Here is a 24,327-nt window from a genome sequence, read left to right on the forward strand (position 1 = left end):
AAGACAGGGACCTGCAGCCTCACAGTTGGGCTCCACGGTAAGGTGTGCGGGACAGACCTCAAACTGACCCACGGCATGGAGCGACACCCGCCATCGAGAGGTCTACAAGAGAGCCGCTGCAGCTAGCCCACAGGTCCCAGAAAACCAGATGCCTCTTTATGTAAGTGAGTTTTGGGGAGATTTGTTGCAAAGCATTATCGCAGCAAGAGCTGACTAATACAACGTTCTCCAAATCACTGCCATGTCCACGGCTGCCACCGTGCCTACGTGTAAGGCAACTGTGTCCTCGAACTTTGAGAACTCCTGAATTCTCGGTGCCTCTCCAACACAATGTACGTGGCTAAGGTGTCCCCAGATAACCTCACTAACGTACCACCGAGACCGCCCTAAGCTTTTATTGAACGTAATGCAACGCTCTTTCTATTCGTTCTCTGTTTCTACGTGGGTAAAATGCTTTCCGTCAGTCTAAAAGGATGGAAAATCGGCACAAAACACTCTGTGGATAGTTGTTTTTCACAAAGGAAAATCACAAACGAAACAGGCATTTCGCCGGGTGCAGAGCACTAACGCCCCCTAGTGCCTCTCAATGCCAAGTGGACAGAGGCACTTCATTAAATATCGAATCCCAGCTCTCTCCGCTTGAGAGGGAGAGCAAGCCATTCTCAGGTGGAGGAGGGCTGTTTTCAGCAGCTATCTGCAACGTTCTGTGGACCTGGCCACTGTGTAGCTACAAGGAAACCTTTTGTCTGAGGAAGCTAACTAAAGAAACTTGAAAGTGGAGGAAGAGAGAAAGAATGAGACAACACCCTCATCTCGGTGACTCATCCACTTATTCGTTCACTTAGCAAATCAAATATCCACTACGCGTAGAGAGTCCTGGGCTGAAAACCCGCACAGAACACGGAGACGTACCCCCATTCGCAGGGAGGTTAGGTACCAGAGAGGGAGACAAGATGTAGATTACCTTACGGCAGTTCTGCACATGTCCTGTTAAAGTGTTTGCAGCTCCAGGGGAGAGAAGGGATCCAGAAATCGCTTGGATTCTCAGTGAAGTCTTCCCAGAGAAGGAGGTGCAAAATAGGCGGACTGGAAGAAACAAAAAAATTAACCTCGTGGGTAGATATGAAACGGAGCAGAGGTGCACAGATACTTAGACCCCGTTCTTTCTTGACACGTCTGGAAAGTGAAACTGAAGCCAAATTACGGAGGGCCTTGAGTGTCAGTCTTCGGAGCTTGGCCGTACGGGGTTGACAGCGGGTGCCACGGACGGCTCGGACGAGGGCAAGGGCATAACCCAAGAGCCCTGGGAGGTGTAGGAGAGGTCGCAGCGAGGGAGATAGAAAGGCATGCGATTCTCCGAAGCAGTCACCGTAACCCAGGTGTAAACTCATAAACGGTAGACGCCGAGTAAGGGCGACACAGATGGCAGGGAGGAGTACGAGGGACACTAGAAAGGAAAACGCTCAGGGCTTCACCAGGGATCGGGTGCATTCCTTTCTCCCTCTAACAGAGGTTATCAGTAACCGGGCTAGTCGCTGGGAATCAAGAGTAAGCCAAAGAGGCGTGATCTCTTCTTCCTCACGGACCACCACGGGGTAAACTTACCTACCTGAAACTGGATGGGAAAGGCGATGACGGCCATAAGCGAGAGGTGCGTGGTGTCACGTGAGCTACGGTAGGGGGACGTGATGAGCTGAGTAGGTAAGGGGACGCTTTCTTGACCAAGTGACACCTGAGAAGAGATGAGAAGGGTGAGGCGGCATCGGTCAGCTGCAAACTAAACAGAGGGACACTGCCTGCAGAGGGGCAGCACGGGTCATGCGCCGTTGTAAGTATGCAGGCCTGAGAGGAGGCCACTGTGGGCAGGATGACTGAGAATGGAAGGAAGGAGCTGCAAGACGAGGCCGCAGAGATCACGCTCCACCCTGCCCAGGCGATGCCCTGCCCTGCGGACTAGCACACCCAGAGAGAGAGTACCGGTGCACAGCCAGCTGAGAAGCCTGCTCGAGGATGCAAGGCAAGGCTGCTTCTTTCACCAAGAAAGTCTTGCCTGGTAAACTAAACGGCGTATCGATGGAGCGGACACGTGATTTTACATTCTGAAGCAGGCGCCCCGCCTTACGGAACGGCGACGGTTCTCAGGGGGGCCGGGCAGGAGCCGCTCCGCGCGTCTGTCCCAGGGACCCACCCGCCTGCGGGACCTCCGGCCGCCTCGCAGGAAGCTACGACGCCCAGCCCCGTGGCTACCTGTGCAGCGAGGTGTACTCCGCGGACGCGTGCCACACACGCTTCAAGTGGGAGGGCGCCCTGAGTGGCAAGGCGAGAGGCCGGCCTGACGCGCGTACCAAGAAGGCGCTCTTCGGCCTGGGCCTAGGTGCTTGCGCTGCCCCCCTGGGCCTACCGGGCTCTGAGGGCCCTGCCCTGGACCCCCTGCCCCCCTGCCCTTGGTTCAGTCACAGCAGAGGTGGCCACACCCACACCCTCTGTGACCTCGGCGTTCCACCCTCCTGCAGCCCCGCCCGCCCCCCCTCCGCCGGTTGCCCTGGGCTACGGAAGCTGCATCCTGGGGCCAGGGGGTTCCCAGGAGGCCAAGGGAAGACACGATGGCCTTAAGTGAGTCGCAGAGGCCTTACGTGGGCTTGTGTGGTTGGGTTCACCTCTTACGTTTCACCGAACTCTGCGAGAAGACAGGGACCTGCAGCCTCACAGTTGGGCTCCACGGTAAGGTGTGCGGGACAGACCTCAAACTGACCCACGGCATGGAGCGACACCCGCCATCGAGAGGTCTACAAGAGAGCCGCTGCAGCTAGCCCACAGGTCCCAGAAAACTAGATGCCTCTTTATGTAAGTGAGTTTTGGGGAGATTTGTTGCAAAGCATTATCGCAGCAAGAGCTGACTAATACAACGTTCTCCAAATCACTGCCATGTCCACGGCTGCCACCGTGCCTACGTGTAAGGCAACTGTGTCCTCGAACTTTGAGAACTCCTGAATTCTCGGTGCCTCTCCAACACAATGTACGTGGCTAAGGTGTCCCCAGATAACCTCACTAACGTACCACCGAGACCGCCCTAAGCTTTTATTGAACGTAATGCAACGCTCTTTCTATTCGTTCTCTGTTTCTACGTGGGTAAAATGCTTTCCGTCAGTCTAAAAGGATGGAAAATCGGCACAAAACACTCTGTGGATAGTTGTTTTTCACAAAGGAAAATCACAAACGAAACAGGCATTTCGCCGGGTGCAGAGCACTAACGCCCCCTAGTGCCTCTCAATGCCAAGTGGACAGAGGCACTTCATTAAATATCGAATCCCAGCTCTCTCCGCTTGAGAGGGAGAGCAAGCCATTCTCAGGTGGAGGAGGGCTGTTTTCAGCAGCTATCTGCAACGTTCTGTGGACCTGGCCACTGTGTAGCTACAAGGAAACCTTTTGTCTGAGGAACCTAACTAAAGAAACTTGAAAGTGGAGGAAGAGAGAAAGAATGAGACAACACCCTCATCTCGGTGACTCATCCACTTATTCGTTCACTTACCAAATCAAATATCCACTACGCGTAGAGAGTCCTGGGCTGAAAACCCGCACAGAACACGGAGACGTACCCCCATTCGCAGGGAGGTTAGGTACCAGAGAGGGAGACAAGATGTAGATTACCTTACGGCAGTTCCGCACATGTCCTGTTAAAGTGTTTGCAGCTCCAGGGGAGAGAAGGGATCCAGAAATCGCTTGGATTCTCAGTGAAGTCTTCCCAGAGAAGGAGGTGCAAAATAGGCGGACTGGAAGAAACAAAAAAATTAACCTCGTGGGTAGATATGAAACGGAGCAGAGGTTCACAGATACTTAGACCCCGTTCTTTCTTGACACGTCTGGAAAGTGAAACTGAAGCCAAATTACGGAGGGCCTTGAGTGTCAGTCTTCGGAGCTTGGCCGTACGGGGTTGACAGCGGGTGCCACGGACGGCTCGGACGAGGGCAAGGGCATAACCCAAGAGCCCTGGGAGGTGTAGGAGAGGTCGCAGCGAGGGAGATAGAAAGGCATGCGATTCTCCGAAGCAGTCACCGTAACCCAGGTGTAAACTCATAAACGGTAGACGCCGAGTAAGGGCGACACAGATGGCAGGGAGGAGTACGAGGGACACTAGAAAGGAAAACGCTCAGGGCTTCACCAGGGATCGGGTGCATTCCTTTCTCCCTCTAACAGAGGTTATCAGTAACCGGGCTAGTCGCTGGGAATCAAGAGTAAGCCAAACAGGCGTGATCTCTTCTTCCTCACGGACCACCACGGGGTAAACTTACCTACCTGAAACTGGATGGGAAAGGCGATGACGGCCATAAGCGAGAGGTGCGTGGTGTCACGTGAGCTACGGTAGGGGGACGTGATGAGCTGAGTAGGTAAGGGGACGCTTTCTTGACCAAGTGACACCTGAGAAGAGATGAGAAGGGTGAGGGGGCATCGGTCAGCTGCAAACTAAACAGAGGGACACTGCCTGCAGAGGGGCAGCACGGGCCATGCGCCGTTGTAAGTATGCAGGCCTGAGAGGAGGCCACTGTGGGCAGGATGACTGAGAATGGAAGGAAGGAGCTGCAAGACGAGGCCGCAGAGATCACGCTCCACCCTGCCCAGGCGATGCCCTGCCCTGCGGACTAGCACACCCAGAGAGAGAGTACCGGTGCACAGCCAGCTGAGAAGCCTGCTCGAGGATGCAAGGCAAGGCTGCTTCTTTCACCAAGAAAGTCTTGCCTGGTAAACTAAACGGCGTATCGATGGAGCGGACACGTGATTTTACATTCTGAAGCAGGCGCCCCGCCTTACGGAACGGCGACGGTTCTCAGGGGGGCCGGGCAGGAGCCGCTCCGCGCGTCTGTCCCAGGGACCCACCCGCCTGCGGGACCTCCGGCCGCCTCGCAGGAAGCTACGACGCCCAGCCCCGTGGCTACCTGTGCAGCGAGGTGTACTCCGCGGACGCGTGCCACACACACTTCAAGTGGGAGGGCGGCCTGAGGGGCAAGGCGAGAGGCCGGCCTGCCGTGCGTACCAAGAAGGCGCTCTTCGGCCTGGGCCTAGGTGCTTGCGCCGCCCCCCTGGGCCTACCGGGCTCTGAGGGCCCTGCCCTGGACCCCCTGCCCCCCTGCCCTTGGTTCAGTCACAGCAGAGGTGGCCACACCCACACCCTCTGTGACCTCGGCGTTCCACCCTCCTGCAGCCCCGCCCGCCCCCCCTCCGCCGGTTGCCCTGGGCTACGGAAGCTGCATCCTGGGGCCAGGGGGTTCCCAGGAGGCCAAGGGAAGACACGATGGCCTTAAGTGAGTCGCAGAGGCCTTACGTGGGCTTGTGTGGTTGGGTTCACCTCTTACGTTTCACCGAACTCTGCGAGAAGACAGGGACCTGCAGCCTCACAGTTGGGCTCCACGGTAAGGTGTGCGGGACAGACCTCAAACTGACCCACGGCATGGAGCGACACCCGCCATCGAGAGGTCTACAAGAGAGCCGCTGCAGCTAGCCCACAGGTCCCAGAAAACTAGATGCCTCTTTATGTAAGTGAGTTTTGGGGAGATTTGTTGCAAAGCATTATCGCAGCAAGAGCTGACTAATACAACGTTCTCCAAATCACTGCCATGTCCACGGCTGCCACCGTGCCTACGTGTAAGGCAACTGTGTCCTCGAACTTTGAGAACTCCTGAATTCTCGGTGCCTCTCCAACACAATGTACGTGGCTAAGGTGTCCCCAGATAACCTCACTAACGTACCACCGAGACCGCCCTAAGCTTTTATTGAACGTAATGCAACGCTCTTTCTATTCGTTCTCTGTTTCTACGTGGGTAAAATGCTTTCCGTCAGTCGAAAAGGATGGAAAATCGGCACAAAACACTCTGTGGATAGTTGTTTTTCACAAAGGAAAATCACAAACGAAACAGGCATTTCGCCGGGTGCAGAGCACTAACGCCCCCTAGTGCCTCTCAATGCCAAGTGGACAGAGGCACTTCATTAAATATCGAATCCCAGCTCTCTCCGCTTGAGAGGGAGAGCAAGCCATTCTCAGGTGGAGGAGGGCTGTTTTCAGCAGCTATCTGCAACGTTCTGTGGACCTGGCCACTGTGTAGCTACAAGGAAACCTTTTGTCTGAGGAAGCTAACTAAAGAAACTTGAAAGTGGAGGAAGAGAGAAAGAATGAGACAACACCCTCATCTCGGTGACTCATCCACTTATTCGTTCACTTACCAAATCAAATATCCACTACGCGTAGAGAGTCCTGGGCTGAAAACCCGCACAGAACACGGAGACGTACCCCCATTCGCAGGGAGGTTAGGTACCAGAGAGGGAGACAAGATGTAGATTACCTTACGGCAGTTCCGCACATGTCCTGTTAAAGTGTTTGCAGCTCCAGGGGAGAGAAGGGATCCAGAAATCGCTTGGATTCTCAGTGAAGTCTTCCCAGAGAAGGAGGTGCAAAATAGGCGGACTGGAAGAAACAAAAAAATTAACCTCGTGGGTAGATATGAAACGGAGCAGAGGTTCACAGATACTTAGACCCCGTTCTTTCTTGACACGTCTGGAAAGTGAAACTGAAGCCAAATTACGGAGGGCCTTGAGTGTCAGTCTTCGGAGCTTGGCCGTACGGGGTTGACAGCGGGTGCCACGGACGGCTCGGACGAGGGCAAGGGCATAACCCAAGAGCCCTGGGAGGTGTAGGAGAGGTCGCAGCGAGGGAGATAGAAAGGCATGCGATTCTCCGAAGCAGTCACCGTAACCCAGGTGTAAACTCATAAACGGTAGACGCCGAGTAAGGGCGACACAGATGGCAGGGAGGAGTACGAGGGACACTAGAAAGGAAAACGCTCAGGGCTTCACCAGGGATCGGGTGCATTCCTTTCTCCCTCTAACAGAGGTTATCAGTAACCGGGCTAGTCGCTGGGAATCAAGAGTAAGCCAAAGAGGCGTGATCTCTTCTTCCTCACGGACCACCACGGGGTAAACTTACCTACCTGAAACTGGATGGGAAAGGCGATGACGGCCATAAGCGAGAGGTGCGTGGTGTCACGTGAGCTACGGTAGGGGGACGTGATGAGCTGAGTAGGTAAGGGGACGCTTTCTTGACCAAGTGACACCTGAGAAGAGATGAGAAGGGTGAGGCGGCATCGGTCAGCTGCAAACTAAACAGAGGGACACTGCCTGCAGAGGGGCAGCACGGGCCATGCGCCGTTGTAAGTATGCAGGCCTGAGAGGAGGCCACTGTGGGCAGGATGACTGAGAATGGAAGGAAGGAGCTGCAAGACGAGGCCGCAGAGATCACGCTCCACACTGCCCAGGCGATGCCCTGCCCTGCGGACTAGCACACCCAGAGAGAGAGTACCGGTGCACAGCCAGCTGAGAAGCCTGCTCGAGAATGCAAGGCAAGGCTGCTTCTTTCACCAAGAAAGTCTTGCCTGGTAAACTAAACGGCGTATCGATGGAGCGGACACGTGATTTTACATTCTGAAGCAGGCGCCCCGCCTTACGGAACGGCGACGGTTCTCAGGGGGGCCGGGCAGGAGCCGCTCCGCGCGTCTGTCCCAGGGACCCACCCGCCTGCGGGACCTCCGGCCGCCTCGCAGGAAGCTACGACGCCCAGCCCCGTGGCTACCTGTGCAGCGAGGTGTACTCCGCGGACGCGTGCCACACACACTTCAAGTGGGAGGGCGGCCTGAGTGGCAAGGCGAGAGGCCGGCCTGCCGCGCGTACCAAGAAGGCGCTCTTCGGCCTGGGCCTAGGTGCTTGCGCCGCCCCCCCGGGCCTACCGGGCTCTGAGGGCCCTGCCCTGGACCCCCTGCCCCCCTGCCCTTGGTTCAGTCACAGCAGAGGTGGCCACACCCACACCCTCTGTGACCTCGGCGTTCCACCCTCCTGCAGACCCGCCCGCCCCCCCTCTGCCGGTTGCCCTGGGCTACGGAAGCTGCATCCTGGGGCCAGGGGGTTCCCAGGAGGCCAAGGGAAGACACGATGGCCTTAAGTGAGTCGCTGATCTTACGTGGGCTTGTGTGGTTGGGTTCACCTCTTACGTTTCACCGAACTCTGCGAGAAGACAGGGACCTGCAGCCTCACAGTTGGGCTCCACGGTAAGGTGTGCGGGACAGACCTCAAACTGACCCACGGCATGGAGCGACACCCGCCATCGAGAGGTCTACAAGAGAGCCGCTGCAGCTAGCCCACAGGTCCCAGAAAACTAGATGCCTCTTTATGTAAGTGAGTTTTGGGGAGATTTGTTGCAAAGCATTATCGCAGCAAGAGCTGACTAATACAACGTTCTCCAAATCACTGCCATGTCCACGGCTGCCACCGTGCCTACGTGTAAGGCAACTGTGTCCTCGAACTTTGAGAACTCCTGAATTCTCGGTGCCTCTCCAACACAATGTACGTGGCTAAGGTGTCCCCAGATAACCTCACTAACGTACCACCGAGACCGCCCTAAGCTTTTATTGAACGTAATGCAACGCTCTTTCTATTCGTTCTCTGTTTCTACGTGGGTAAAATGCTTTCCGTCAGTCTAAAAGGATGGAAAATCGGCACAAAACACTCTGTGGATAGTTGTTTTTCACAAAGGAAAATCACAAACGAAACAGGCATTTCGCCGGGTGCAGAGCACTAACGCCCCCTAGTGCCTCTCAATGCCAAGTGGACAGAGGCACTTCATTAAATATCGAATCCCAGCTCTCTCCGCTTGAGAGGGAGAGCAAGCCATTCTCAGGTGGAGGAGGGCTGTTTTCAGCAGCTATCTGCAACGTTCTGTGGACCTGGCCACTGTGTAGCTACAAGGAAACCTTTTGTCTGAGGAACCTAACTAAAGAAACTTGAAAGTGGAGGAAGAGAGAAAGAATGAGACAACACCCTCATCTCGGTGACTCATCCACTTATTCGTTCACTTACCAAATCAAATATCCACTACGCGTAGAGAGTCCTGGGCTGAAAACCCGCACAGAACACGGAGACGTACCCCCATTCGCAGGGAGGTTAGGTACCAGAGAGGGAGACAAGATGTAGATTACCTTACGGCAGTTCCGCACATGTCCTGTTAAAGTGTTTGCACCTCCAGGGGAGAGAAGGGATCCAGAAATCGCTTGGATTCTCAGTGAAGTCTTCCCAGAGAAGGAGGTGCAAAATAGGCGGACTGGAAGAAACAAAAAAATTAACCTCGTGGGTAGATATGAAACGGAGCAGAGGTTCACAGATACTTAGACCCCGTTCTTTCTTGACACGTCTGGAAAGTGAAACTGAAGGCAAATTACGGAGGGCCTTGAGTGTCAGTCTTCGGAGCTTGGCCGTACGGGGTTGACAGCGGGTGCCACGGACGGCTCGGACGAGGGCAAGGGCATAACCCAAGAGCCCTGGGAGGTGTAGGAGAGGTCGCAGCGAGGGAGATAGAAAGGCATGCGATTCTCCGAAGCAGTCACCGTAACCCAGGTGTAAACTCATAAACGGTAGACGCCGAGTAAGGGCGACACAGATGGCAGGGAGGAGTACGAGGGACACTAGAAAGGAAAACGCTCAGGGCTTCACCAGGGATCGGGTGCATTCCTTTCTCCCTCTAACAGAGGTTATCAGTAACCGGGCTAGTCGCTGGGAATCAAGAGTAAGCCAAACAGGCGTGATCTCTTCTTCCTCACGGACCACGGGGTAAACTTACCTACCTGAAACTGGATGGGAAAGGCGATGACGGCCATAAGCGAGAGGTGCGTGGTGTCACATGAGCTACGGTAGGGGGACGTGATGAGCTGAGTAGGTAAGGGGACGCTTTCTTGACCAAGTGACACCTGAGAAGAGATGAGAAGGGTGAGGCGGCATCGGTCAGCTGCAAACTAAACAGAGGGACACTGCCTGCAGAGGGGCAGCACGGGCCATGCGCCGTTGTAAGTATGCAGGCCTGAGAGGAGGCCACTGTGGGCAGGATGACTGAGAATGGAAGGAAGGAGCTGCAAGACGAGGCCGCAGAGATCACGCTCCACCCTGCCCAGGCGATGCCCTGCCCTGCGGACTAGCACACCCAGAGAGAGAGTACCGGTGCACAGCCAGCTGAGAAGCCTGCTCGAGGATGCAAGGCAAGGCTGCTTCTTTCACCAAGAAAGTCTTGCCTGGTAAACTAAACGGCGTATCGATGGAGCGGACACGTGATTTTACATTCTGAAGCAGGCGCCCCGCCTTACGGAACGGCGACGGTTCTCAGGGGGGCCGGGCAGGAGCCGCTCCGCGCGTCTGTCCCAGGGACCCACCCGCCTGCGGGACCTCCGGCCGCCTTGCAGGAAGCTACGACGCCCAGCCCCGTGGCTACCTGTGCAGCGAGGTGTACTCCGCGGACGCGTGCCACACACACTTCAAGTGGGAGCGCGGCCTGAGTGGCAAGGCGAGAGGCCGGCCTGCCGCGCGTACCAAGAAGGCGCTCTTCGGCCTGGGCCTAGGTGCTTGCGCCGCCCCCCTGGGCCTACCGGGCTCTGAGGGCCCTGCCCTGGACCCCCTGCCCCCCTGCCCTTGGTTCAGTCACAACAGAGGTGGCCACACCCACACCCTCTGTGACCTCCGCGTTCCACCCTCCTGCAGCCCCGCCCGCCCCCCCTCCGCCGGTTGCCCCGGGCTACGGAAGCTGCATCCTGGGGCCAGGGGGTTCCCAGGAGGCCAAGGGAAGACACGATGGCCTTAAGTGAGTCGCAGAGGCCTTACGTGGGCTTGTGTGGTTGGGTTCACCTCTTACGTTTCACCGAACTCTGCGAGAAGACAGGGACCTGCAGCCTCACAGTTGGGCTCCACGGTAAGGTGTGCGGGACAGACCTCAAACTGACCCACGGCATGGAGCGACACCCGCCATCGAGAGGTCTACAAGAGAGCCGCTGCAGCTAGCCCACAGGTCCCAGAAAACCAGATGCCTCTTTATGTAAGTGAGTTTTGGGGAGATTTGTTGCAAAGCATTATCGCAGCAAGAGCTGACTAATACAACGTTCTCCAAATCACTGCCATGTCCACGGCTGCCACCGTGCCTACGTGTAAGGCAACTGTGTCCTCGAACTTTGAGAACTCCTGAATTCTCGGTGCCTCTCCAACACAATGTACGTGGCTAAGGTGTCCCCAGATAACCTCACTAACGTACCACCGAGACCGCCCTAAGCTTTTATTGAACGTAATGCAACGCTCTTTCTATTCGTTCTCTGTTTCTACGTGGGTAAAATGCTTTCCGTCAGTCTAAAAGGATGGAAAATCGGCACAAAACACTCTGTGGATAGTTGTTTTTCACAAAGGAAAATCACAAACGAAACAGGCATTTCGCCGGGTGCAGAGCACTAACGCCCCCTAGTGCCTCTCAATGCCAAGTGGACAGAGGCACTTCATTAAATATAGAATCCCAGCTCTCTCCGCTTGAGAGGGAGAGCAAGCCATTCTCAGGTGGAGGAGGGCTGTTTTCAGCAGCTATCTGCAACGTTCTGTGGACCTGGCCACTGTGTAGCTACAAGGAAACCTTTTGTCTGAGGAACCTAACTAAAGAAACTTGAAAGTGGAGGAAGAGAGAAAGAATGAGACAACACCCTCATCTCGGTGACTCATCCACTTATTCGTTCACTTAGCAAATCAAATATCCACTACGCGTAGAGAGTCCTGGGCTGAAAACCCGCACAGAACACGGAGACGTACCCCCATTCGCAGGGAGGTTAGGTACCAGAGAGGGAGACAAGATGTAGATTACCTTACGGCAGTTCTGCACATGTCCTGTTAAAGTGTTTGCAGCTCCAGGGGAGAGAAGGGATCCAGAAATCGCTTGGATTCTCAGTGAAGTCTTCCCAGAGAAGGAGGTGCAAAATAGGCGGACTGGAAGAAACAAAAAAATTAACCTCGTGGGTAGATATGAAACGGAGCAGAGGTTCACAGATACTTAGACCCCGTTCTTTCTTGACACGTCTGGAAAGTGAAACTGAAGCCAAATTACGGAGGGCCTTGAGTGTCAGTCTTCGGAGCTTGGCCGTACGGGGTTGACAGCGGGTGCCACGGACGGCTCGGACGAGGGCAAGGGCATAACCCAAGAGCCCTGGGAGGTGTAGGAGAGGTCGCAGCGAGGGAGATAGAAAGGCATGCGATTCTCCAAAGCAGTCACCGTAACCCAGGTGTAAACTCATAAACGGTAGACGCCGAGTAAGGGCGACACAGATGGCAGGGAGGAGTACGAGGGACACTAGAAAGGAAAACGCTCAGGGCTTCACCAGGGATCGGGTGCATTCCTTTCTCCCTCTAACAGAGGTTATCAGTAACCGGGCTAGTCACTGGGAATCAAGAGTAAGCCAAAGAGGCGTGATCTCTTCTTCCTCACGGACCACCACGGGGTAAACTTACCTACCTGAAACTGGATGGGAAAGGCGATGACGGCCATAAGCGAGAGGTGCGTGGTGTCACGTGAGCTACGGTAGGGGGACGTGATGAGCTGAGTAGGTAAGGGGACGCTTTCTTGACCAAGTGACACCTGAGAAGAGATGAGAAGGGTGAGGCGGCATCGGTCAGCTGCAAACTAAACAGAGGGACACTGCCTGCAGAGGGGCAGCACGGGCCATGCGCCGTTGTAAGTATGCAGGCCTGAGAGGAGGCCACTGTGGGCAGGATGACTGAGAATGGAAGGAAGGAGCTGCAAGACGAGGCCGCAGAGATCACGCTCCACCCTGCCCAGGCGATGCCCTGCCCTGCGGACTAGCACACCCAGAGAGAGAGTACCGGTGCACAGCCAGCTGAGAAGCCTGCTCGAGAATGCAAGGCAAGGCTGCTTCTTTCACCAAGAAAGTCTTGCCTGGTAAACTAAACAGCGTATCGATGGAGCGGACACGTGATTTTACATTCTGAAGCAGGCGCCCCGCCTTACGGAACGGCGACGGTTCTCAGGGGGGCCGGGCAGGAGCCGCTCCGCGCGTCTGTCCCAGGGACCCACCCGCCTGCGGGACCTCCGGCCGCCTCGCAGGAAGCTACGACGCCCAGCCCCGTGGCTACCTGTGCAGCGAGGTGTACTCCGCGGACGCGTGCCACACACACTTCAAGTGGGAGGGCGGCCTGAGTGGCAAGGCGAGAGGCCGGCCTGCCGCGCGTACCAAGAAGGCGCTCTTCGGCCTGGGCCTAGGTGCTTGCGCCGCCCCCCTGGGCCTACCGGGCTCTGAGGGCCCTGCCCTGGACCCCCTGCCCCCCTGCCCTTGGTTCAGTCACAGCAGAGGTGGCCACACCCACACCCTCTGTGACCTCGGCGTTCCACCCTCCTGCAGCCCCGCCCGCCCCCCCTCCGCCGGTTGCCCTGGGCTACGGAAGCTGCATCCTGGGGCCAGGGGGTTCCCAGGAGGCCAAGGGAAGACACGATGGCCTTAAGTGAGTCGCAGAGGCCTTACGTGGGCTTGTGTGGTTGGGTTCACCTCTTACGTTTCACCGAACTCTGCGAGAAGACAGGGACCTGCAGCCTCACAGTTGGGCTCCACGGTAAGGTGTGCGGGACAGACCTCAAACTGACCCACGGCATGGAGCGACACCCGCCATCGAGAGGTCTACAAGAGAGCCGCTGCAGCTAGCCCACAGGTCCCAGAAAACTAGATGCCTCTTTATGTAAGTGAGTTTTGGGGAGATTTGTTGCAAAGCATTATCGCAGCAAGAGCTGACTAATACAACGTTCTCCAAATCACTGCCATGTCCACGGCTGCCACCGTGCCTACGTGTAAGGCAACTGTGTCCTCGAACTTTGAGAACTCCTGAATTCTCGGTGCCTCTCCAACACAATGTACGTGGCTAAGGTGTCCCCAGATAACCTCACTAACGTACCACCGAGACCGCCCTAAGCTTTTATTGAACGTAATGCAACGCTCTTTCTATTCGTTCTCTGTTTCTACGTGGGTAAAATGCTTTCCGTCAGTCTAAAAGGATGGAAAATCGGCACAAAACACTCTGTGGATAGTTGTTTTTCACAAAGGAAAATCACAAACGAAACAGGCATTTCGCCGGGTGCAGAGCACTAACGCCCCCTAGTGCCTCTCAATGCCAAGTGGACAGAGGCACTTCATTAAATATCGAATCCCAGCTCTCTCCGCTTGAGAGGGAGAGCAAGCCATTCTCAGGTGGAGGAGGGCTGTTTTCAGCAGCTATCTGCAACGTTCTGTGGACCTGGCCACTGTGTAGCTACAAGGAAACCTTTTGTCTGAGGAACCTAACTAAAGAAACTTGAAAGTGGAGGAAGAGAGAAAGAATGAGACAACACCCTCATCTCGGTGACTCATCCACTTATTCGTTCACTTACCAAATCAAATATCCACTACGCGTAGAGAGTCCTGGGCTGAAAACCCGCACAGAACACGGAGACGTACCCCCATTCGCAGGGAGGTTAGGTACCAGAGAGGGAGACAAGATGTAGATTACCTTACGGCAGTTCCGCACATGTCCTGTTAAAGTGTTTGCAGCTCCAGGGGAGAGAAGGGATCCAGAAATCGCTTGGATTCTCAGTGAAGTCTTCCCAGAGAAGGAGGTGCAAAATAGGCGGACTGGAAGAAACAAAAAAATTAACCTCGTGGGTAGATATGAAACGGAGCAGAGCTGCACAGATACTTAGACCCCGTTCTTTCTTGACACGTCTGGAAAGTGAAACTGAAGCCAAATTACGGAGGGCCTTGAGTGTCAGTCTTCGGAGCTTGGCCGTACGGGGTTGACAGCGGGTGCCACGGACGGCTCGGACGAGGGCAAGGGCATAACCCAAGAGCCCTGGGAGGTGTAGGAGAGGTCGCAGCGAGGGAGATAGAAAGGCATGCGATTCTCCGAAGCAGTCACCGTAACCCAGGTGTAAACTCATAAACGGTAGACGCCGAGTAAGGGCGACACAGATGGCAGGGAGGAGTACGAGGGACACTAGAAAGGAAAACGCTCAGGGCTTCACCAGGGATCGGGTGCATTCCTTTCTCCCTCTAACAGAGGTTATCAGTAACCGGGCTAGTCGCTGGGAATCAAGAGTAAGCCAAAGAGGCGTGATCTCTTCTTCCTCACGGACCACCACGGGGTAAACTTACCTACCTGAAACTGGATGGGAAAGGCGATGACGGCCATAAGCGAGAGGTGCGTGGTGTCACGTGAGCTACGGTAGGGGGACGTGATGAGCTGAGTAGGTAAGGGGACGCTTTCTTGACCAAGTGACACCTGAGAAGAGATGAGAAGGGTGAGGCGGCATCGGTCAGCTGCAAACTAAACAGAGGGACACTGCCTGCAGAGGGGCAGCACGGGCCATGCGCCGTTGTAAGTATGCAGGCCTGAGAGGAGGCCACTGTGGGCAGGATGACTGAGAATGGAAGGAAGGAGCTGCAAGACGAGGCCGCAGAGATCACGCTCCACCCTGCCCAGGCGATGCCCTGCCCTGCGGACTAGCACACCCAGAGAGAGAGTACCGGTGCACAGCCAGCTGAGAAGCCTGCTCGAGGATGCAAGGCAAGGCTGCTTCTTTCACCAAGAAAGTCTTGCCTGGTAAACTAAACGGCGTATCGATGGAGCGGACACGTGATTTTACATTCTGAAGCAGGCGCCCCGCCTTACGGAACGGCGACGGTTCTCAGGGGGGCCGGGCAGGAGCCGCTCCGCGCGTCTGTCCCAGGGACCCACCCGCCTGCGGGACCTCCGGCCGCCTCGCAGGAAGCTACGACGCCCAGCCCCGTGGCTACCTGTGCAGCGAGGTGTACTCCGCGGACGCGTGCCACACACGCTTCAAGTGGGAGGGCGCCCTGAGTGGCAAGGCGAGAGGCCGGCCTGCCGCGCGTACCAAGAAGGCGCTCTTCGGCCTGGGCCTAGGTGCTTGCGCCGCCCCCCTGGGCCTACCGGGCTCTGAGGGCCCTGCCCTGGACCCCCTGCCCCCCTGCCCTTGGTTCAGTCACAGCAGAGGTGGCCACACCCACACCCTCTGTGACCTCGGCGTTCCACCCTCCTGCAGCCCCACCCGCCCCCCCTCCGCCGGTTGCCCTGGGCTACGGAAGCTGCATCCTGGGGCCAGGGGGTTCCCAGGAGGCCAAGGGAAGACACGATGGCCTTAAGTGAGTCGCAGAGGCCTTACGTGGGCTTGTGTGGTTGGGTTCACCTCTTACGTTTCACCGAACTCTGCGAGAAGACAGGGACCTGCAGCCTCACAGTTGGGCTCCACGGTAAGGTGTGCGGGACAGACCTCAAACTGACCCACGGCATGGAGCGACACCCGCCATCGAGAGGTCTACAAGAGAGCCGCTGCAGCTAGCCCACAGGTCCCAGAAAACTAGATGCCTCTTTATGTAAGTGAGTTTTGGGGAGATTTGTTGCAAAGCATTATCGCAGCAAGAGCTGACTAATACAACGTTCTCCAAATCACTGCCATGTCCACGGCTGCCACCGTGCCTACGTGTAAGGCAACTGTGTCCTCGAACTTTGAGAACTCCTGAATTCTCGGTGCCTCTCCAACACAATGTACGTGGCTAAGGTGTCCCCAGATAACCTCACTAACGTACCACCGAGACCGCCCTAAGCTTTTATTGAACGTAATGCAACGCTCTTTCTATTCGTTCTCTGTTTCTACGTGGGTAAAATGCTTTCCGTCAGTCTAAAAGGATGGAAAATCGGCACAAAACACTCTGTGGATAGTTGTTTTTCACAAAGGAAAATCACAAACGAAACAGGCATTTCGCCGGGTGCAGAGCACTAACGCCCCCTAGTGCCTCTCAATGCCAAGTGGACAGAGGCACTTCATTAAATATCGAATCCCAGCTCTCTCCGCTTGAGAGGGAGAGCAAGCCATTCTCAGGTGGAGGAGGGCTGTTTTCAGCAGCTATCTGCAACGTTCTGTGGACCTGGCCACTGTGTAGCTACAAGGAAACCTTTTGTCTGAGGAACCTAACTAAAGAAACTTGAAAGTGGAGGAAGAGAGAAAGAATGAGACAACACCCTCATCTCGGTGACTCATCCACTTATTCGTTCACTTACCAAATCAAATATCCACTACGCGTAGAGAGTCCTGGACTGAAAACCCGCACAGAACACGGAGACGTACCCCCATTCGCAGGGAGGTTAGGTACCAGAGAGGGAGACAAGATGTAGATTACCTTACGGCAGTTCCGCACATGTCCTGTTAAAGTGTTTGCAGCTCCAGGGGAGAGAAGGGATCCAGAAATCGCTTGGATTCTCAGTGAAGTCTTCCCAGAGAAGGAGGTGCAAAATAGGCGGACTGGAAGAAACAAAAAAATTAACCTCGTGGGTAGATATGAAACGGAGCAGAGGTTCACAGATACTTAGACCCCGTTCTTTCTTGACACGTCTGGAAAGTGAAACTGAAGCCAAATTACGGAGGGCCTTGAGTGTCAGTCTTCGGAGCTTGGCCGTACGGGGTTGACAGCGGGTGCCACGGACGGCTCGGACGAGGGCAAGGGCATAACCCAAGAGCCCTGGGAGGTGTAGGAGAGGTCGCAGCGAGGGAGATAGAAAGGCATGCGATTCTCCGAAGCAGTCACCGTAACCCAGGTGTAAACTCATAAACGGTAGACGCCGAGTAAGGGCGACACAGATGGCAGGGAGGAGTACGAGGGACACTAGAAAGGAAAACGCTCAGGGCTTCACCAGGGATCGGGTGCATTCCTTTCTCCCTCTAACAGAGGTTATCAGTAACCGGGCTAGTCGCTGGGAATCAAGAGTAAGCCAAAGAGGCGTGATCTCTTCTTCCTCACGGACCACCACGGGGTAAACTTACCTACCTGAAACTGGATGGGAAAGGCGATGACGGCCATAAGCGAGAGGTGCGTGGTGTCACGTGAGCTACGGTAGGGGGACGTGATGAGCTGAGTAGGTAAGGGGACGCTTTCTTGACCAAGTGACACCTGAGAAGAGATGAGAAGGGTGAGGCGGCATCGGTCAGCTGCAAACTAAACAGAGGGACACTGCCTGCAGAGGGGCAGCACGGGCCATGCGCCGTTGTAAGTATGCAGGCCTGAGAGGAGGCCACTGTGGGCAGGATGACTGAGAATGGAAGGAAGGAGCTGCAAGACGAGGCCGCAGAGATCACGCTCCACCCTGCCCAGGCGATGCCCTGCCCTGCGGACTAGCACACCCAGAGAGAGAGTACCGGTGCACAGCCAGCTGAGAAGCCTGCTCGAGGATGCAAGGCAAGGCTGCTTCTTTCACCAAGAAAGTCTTGCCTGGTAAACTAAACGGCGTATCGATGGAGCGGACACGTGATTTTACATTCTGAAGCAGGCGCCCCGCCTTACGGAACGGCGACGGTTCTCAGGGGGGCCGGGCAGGAGCCGCTCCGCGCGTCTGTCCCAGGGACCCACCCGCCTGCGGGACCTCCGGCCGCCTCGCAGGAAGCTACGACGCCCAGCCCCGTGGCTACCTGTGCAGCGAGGTGTACTCCGCGGACGCGTGCCACACACACTTCAAGTGGGAGGGCGGCCTGAGGGGCAAGGCGAGAGGCCGGCCTGCCGTGCGTACCAAGAAGGCGCTCTTCGGCCTGGGCCTAGGTGCTTGCGCCGCCCCCCTGGGCCTACCGGGCTCTGAGGGCCCTGCCCTGGACCCCCTGCCCCCCTGCCCTTGGTTCAGTCACAGCAGAGGTGGCCACACCCACACCCTCTGTGACCTCGGCGTTCCACCCTCCTGCAGCCCCGCCCGCCCCCCCTCCGCCGGTTGCCCTGGGCTACGGAAGCTGCATCCTGGGGCCAGGGGGTTCCCAGGAGGCCAAGGGAAGACACGATGGCCTTAAGTGAGTCGCAGAGGCCTTACGTGGGCTTGTGTGGTTGGGTTCACCTCTTACGTTTCACCGAACTCTGCGAGAAGACAGGGACCTGCAGCCTCACAGTTGGGCTCCACGGTAAGGTGTGCGGGACAGACCTCAAACTGACCCACGGCATGGAGCGACACCCGCCATCGAGAGGTCTACAAGAGAGCCGCTGCAGCTAGCCCACAGGTCCCAGAAAACTAGATGCCTCTTTATGTAAGTGAGTTTTGGGGAGATTTGTTGCAAAGCATTATCGCAGCAAGAGCTGACTAATACAACGTTCTCCAAATCACTGCCATGTCCACGGCTGCCACCGTGCCTACGTGTAAGGCAACTGTGTCCTCGAACTTTGAGAACTCCTGAATTCTCGGTGCCTCTCCAACACAATGTACGTGGCTAAGGTGTCCCCAGATAACCTCACTAACGTACCACCGAGACCGCCCTAAGCTTTTATTGAACGTAATGCAACGCTCTTTCTATTCGTTCTCTGTTTCTACGTGGGTAAAATGCTTTCCGTCAGTCGAAAAGGATGGAAAATCGGCACAAAACACTCTGTGGATAGTTGTTTTTCACAAAGGAAAATCACAAACGAAACAGGCATTTCGCCGGGTGCAGAGCACTAACGCCCCCTAGTGCCTCTCAATGCCAAGTGGACAGAGGCACTTCATTAAATATCGAATCCCAGCTCTCTCCGCTTGAGAGGGAGAGCAAGCCATTCTCAGGTGGAGGAGGGCTGTTTTCAGCAGCTATCTGCAACGTTCTGTGGACCTGGCCACTGTGTAGCTACAAGGAAACCTTTTGTCTGAGGAAGCTAACTAAAGAAACTTGAAAGTGGAGGAAGAGAGAAAGAATGAGACAACACCCTCATCTCGGTGACTCATCCACTTATTCGTTCACTTACCAAATCAAATATCCACTACGCGTAGAGAGTCCTGGGCTGAAAACCCGCACAGAACACGGAGACGTACCCCCATTCGCAGGGAGGTTAGGTACCAGAGAGGGAGACAACATGTAGATTACCTTACGGCAGTTCCGCACATGTCCTGTTAAAGTGTTTGCAGCTCCAGGGGAGAGAAGGGATCCAGAAATCGCTTGGATTCTCAGTGAAGTCTTCCCAGAGAAGGAGGTGCAAAATAGGCGGACTGGAAGAAACAAAAAAATTAACCTCGTGGGTAGATATGAAACGGAGCAGAGGTTCACAGATACTTAGACCCCGTTCTTTCTTGACACGTCTGGAAAGTGAAACTGAAGCCAAATTACGGAGGGCCTTGAGTGTCAGTCTTCGGAGCTTGGCCGTACGGGGTTGACAGCGGGTGCCATGGACGGCTCGGACGAGGGCAAGGGCATAACCCAAGAGCCCTGGGAGGTGTAGGAGAGGTCGCAGCGAGGGAGATAGAAAGGCATGCGATTCTCCGAAGCAGTCACCGTAACCCAGGTGTAAACTCATAAACGGTAGACGCCGAGTAAGGGCGACACAGATGGCAGGGAGGAGTACGAGGGACACTAGAAAGGAAAACGCTCAGGGCTTCACCAGGGATCGGGTGCATTCCTTTCTCCCTCTAACAGAGGTTATCAGTAACCGGGCTAGTCGCTGGGAATCAAGAGTAAGCCAAAGAGGCGTGATCTCTTCTTCCTCACGGACCACCACGGGGTAAACTTACCTACCTGAAACTGGATGGGAAAGGCGATGACGGCCATAAGCGAGAGGTGCGTGGTGTCACGTGAGCTACGGTAGGGGGACGTGATGAGCTGAGTAGGTAAGGGGACGCTTTCTTGACCAAGTGACACCTGAGAAGAGATGAGAAGGGTGAGGCGGCATCGGTCAGCTGCAAACTAAACAGAGGGACACTGCCTGCAGAGGGGCAGCACGGGCCATGCGCCGTTGTAAGTATGCAGGCCTGAGAGGAGGCCACTGTGGGCAGGATGACTGAGAATGGAAGGAAGGAGCTGCAAGACGAGGCCGCAGAGATCACGCTCCACCCTGCCCAGGCGATGCCCTGCCCTGCGGACTAGCACACCCAGAGAGAGAGTACCGGTGCACAGCCAGCTGAGAAGCCTGCTCGAGGATGCAAGGCAAGGCTGCTTCTTTCACCAAGAAAGTCTTGCCTGGTAAACTAAACGGCGTATCGATGGAGCGGACACGTGATTTTACATTCTGAAGCAGGCGCCCCGCCTTACGGAACGGCGACGGTTCTCAGGGGGGCCGGGCAGGAGCCGCTCCGCGCGTCTGTCCCAGGGACCCACCCGCCTGCGGGACCTCCGGCCGCCTCGCAGGAAGCTACGACGCCCAGCCCCGTGGCTACCTGTGCAGCGAGGTGTACTCCGCGGACGCGTGCCACACACACTTCAAGTGGGAGGGCGGCCTGAGGGGCAAGGCGAGAGGCCGGCCTGCCGTGCGTACCAAGAAGGCGCTCTTCGGCCTGGGCCTAGGTGCTTGCGCCGCCCCCCTGGGCCTACCGGGCTCTGAGGGCCCTGCCCTGGACCCCCTGCCCCCCTGCCCTTGGTTCAGTCACAGCAGAGGTGGCCACACCCACACCCTCTGTGACCTCGGCGTTCCACCCTCCTGCAGCCCCGCCCGCCCCCCCTCCGCCGGTTGCCCTGGGCTACGGAAGCTGCATCCTGGGGCCAGGGGGTTCCCAGGAGGCCAAGGGAAGACACGATGGCCTTAAGTGAGTCGCAGAGGCCTTACGTGGGCTTGTGTGGTTGGGTTCACCTCTTACGTTTCACCGAACTCTGTGAGAAGACAGGGACCTGCAGCCTCACAGTTGGGCTCCACGGTAAGGTGTGCGGGACAGACCTCAAACTGACCCACGGCATGGAGCGACACCCGCCATCGAGAGGTCTACAAGAGAGCCGCTGCAGCTAGCCCACAGGTCCCAGAAAACCAGATGCCTCTTTATGTAAGTGAGTTTTGGGGAGATTTGTTGCAAAGCATTATCGCAGCAAGAGCTGACTAATACAACGTTCTCCAAATCACTGCCATGTCCACGGCTGCCACCGTGCCTACGTGTAAGGCAACTGTGTCCTCGAACTTTGAGAACTCCTGAATTCTCGGTGCCTCTCCAACACAATGTACGTGGCTAAGGTGTCCCCAGATAACCTCACTAACGTACCACCGAGACCGCCCTAAGCTTTTATTGAACGTAATGCAACGCTCTTTCTATTCGTTCTCTGTTTCTACGTGGGTAAAATGCTTTCCGTCAGTCGAAAAGGATGGAAAATCGGCACAAAACACTCTGTGGATAGTTGTTTTTCACAAAGGAAAATCACAAACGAAACAGGCATTTCGCCGGGTGCAGAGCACTAACGCCCCCTAGTGCCTCTCAATGCCAAGTGGACAGAGGCACTTCATTAAATATCGAATCCCAGCTCTCTCCGCTTGAGAGGGAGAGCAAGCCATTCTCAGGTGGAGGAGGGCTGTTTTCAGCAGCTATCTGCAACGTTCTGTGGACCTGGCCACTGTGTAGCTACAAGGAAACCTTTTGTCTGAGGAAGCTAACTAAAGAAACTTGAAAGTGGAGGAAGAGAGAAAGAATGAGACAACACCCTCATCTCGGTGACTCATCCACTTATTCGTTCACTTACCAAATCAAATATCCACTACGCGTAGAGAGTCCTGGGCTGAAAACCCGCACAGAACACGGAGACGTACCCCCATTCGCAGGGAGGTTAGGTACCAGAGAGGGAGACAAGATGTAGATTACCTTACGGCAGTTCCGCACATGTCCTGTTAAAGTGTTTGCAGCTCCAGGGGAGAGAAGGGATCCAGAAATCGCTTGGATTCTCAGTGAAGTCTTCCCAGAGAAGGAGGTGCAAAATAGGCGGACTGGAAGAAACAAAAAAATTAACCTCGTGGGTAGATATGAAACGGAGCAGAGGTTCACAGATACTTAGACCCCGTTCTTTCTTGACACGTCTGGAAAGTGAAACTGAAGCCAAATTACGGAGGGCCTTGAGTGTCAGTCTTCGGAGCTTGGCCGTACGGGGTTGACAGCGGGTGCCACGGACGGCTCGGACGAGGGCAAGGGCATAACCCAAGAGCCCTGGGAGGTGTAGGAGAGGTCGCAGCGAGGGAGATAGAAAGGCATGCGATTCTCCGAAGCAGTCACCGTAACCCAGGTGTAAACTCATAAACGGTAGACGCCGAGTAAGGGCGACACAGATGGCAGGGAGGAGTACGAGGGACACTAGAAAGGAAAACGCTCAGGGCTTCACCAGGGATCGGGTGCATTCCTTTCTCCCTCTAACAGAGGTTATCAGTAACCGGGCTAGTCGCTGGGAATCAAGAGTAAGCCAAAGAGGCGTGATCTCTTCTTCCTCACGGACCACCACGGGGTAAACTTACCTACCTGAAACTGGATGGGAAAGGCGATGACGGCCATAAGCGAGAGGTGCGTGGTGTCACGTGAGCTACGGTAGGGGGACGTGATGAGCTGAGTAGGTAAGGGGACGCTTTCTTGACCAAGTGACACCTGAGAAGAGATGAGAAGGGTGAGGCGGCATCGGTCAGCTGCAAACTAAACAGAGGGACACTGCCTGCAGAGGGGCAGCACGGGCCATGCGCCGTTGTAAGTATGCAGGCCTGAGAGGAGGCCACTGTGGGCAGGATGACTGAGAATGGAAGGAAGGAGCTGCAAGACGAGGCCGCAGAGATCACGCTCCACACTGCCCAGGCGATGCCCTGCCCTGCGGACTAGCACACCCAGAGAGAGAGTACCGGTGCACAGCCAGCTGAGAAGCCTGCTCGAGAATGCAAGGCAAGGCTGCTTCTTTCACCAAGAAAGTCTTGCCTGGTAAACTAAACGGCGTATCGATGGAGCGGACACGTGATTTTACATTCTGAAGCAGGCGCCCCGCCTTACGGAACGGCGACGGTTCTCAGGGGGGCCGGGCAGGAGCCGCTCCGCGCGTCTGTCCCAGGGACCCACCCGCCTGCGGGACCTCCGGCCGCCTCGCAGGAAGCTACGACGCCCAGCCCCGTGGCTACCTGTGCAGCGAGGTGTACTCCGCGGACGTGTGCCACACACACTTCAAGTGGGAGGGCGGCCTGAGTGGCAAGGCGAGAGGCCGGCCTGCCGTGCGTACCAAGAAGGCGCTCTTCGGCCTGGGCCTAGGTGCTTGCGCCGCCCCCCTGGGCCTACCGGGCTCTGAGGGCCCTGCCCTGGACCCCCTGCCCCCCTGCCCTTGGTTCAGTCACAGCAGAGGTGGCCACACCCACACCCTCTGTGACCTCGGCGTTCCACCCTCCTGCAGACCCGCCCGCCCCACCTCCGCCGGTTGCCCTGGGCTACGGAAGCTGCATCCTGGGGCCAGGGGGTTCCCAGGAGGCCAAGGGAAGACACGATGGCCTTAAGTGAGTCGCTGATCTTACGTGGGCTTGTGTGGTTGGGTTCACCTCTTACGTTTCACCGAACTCTGCGAGAAGACAGGGACCTGCAGCCTCACAGTTGGGCTCCACGGTAAGGTGTGCGGGACAGACCTCAAACTGACCCACGGCATGGAGCGACACCCGCCATCGAGAGGTCTACAAGAGAGCCGCTGCAGCTAGCCCACAGGTCCCAGAAAACTAGATGCCTCTTTATGTAAGTGAGTTTTGGGGA

This window comes from Stenella coeruleoalba, assembly GCF_951394435.1.
Source record: "Stenella coeruleoalba genome assembly, chromosome: 1".
Lineage (NCBI taxonomy): Eukaryota > Metazoa > Chordata > Mammalia > Artiodactyla > Delphinidae > Stenella > Stenella coeruleoalba.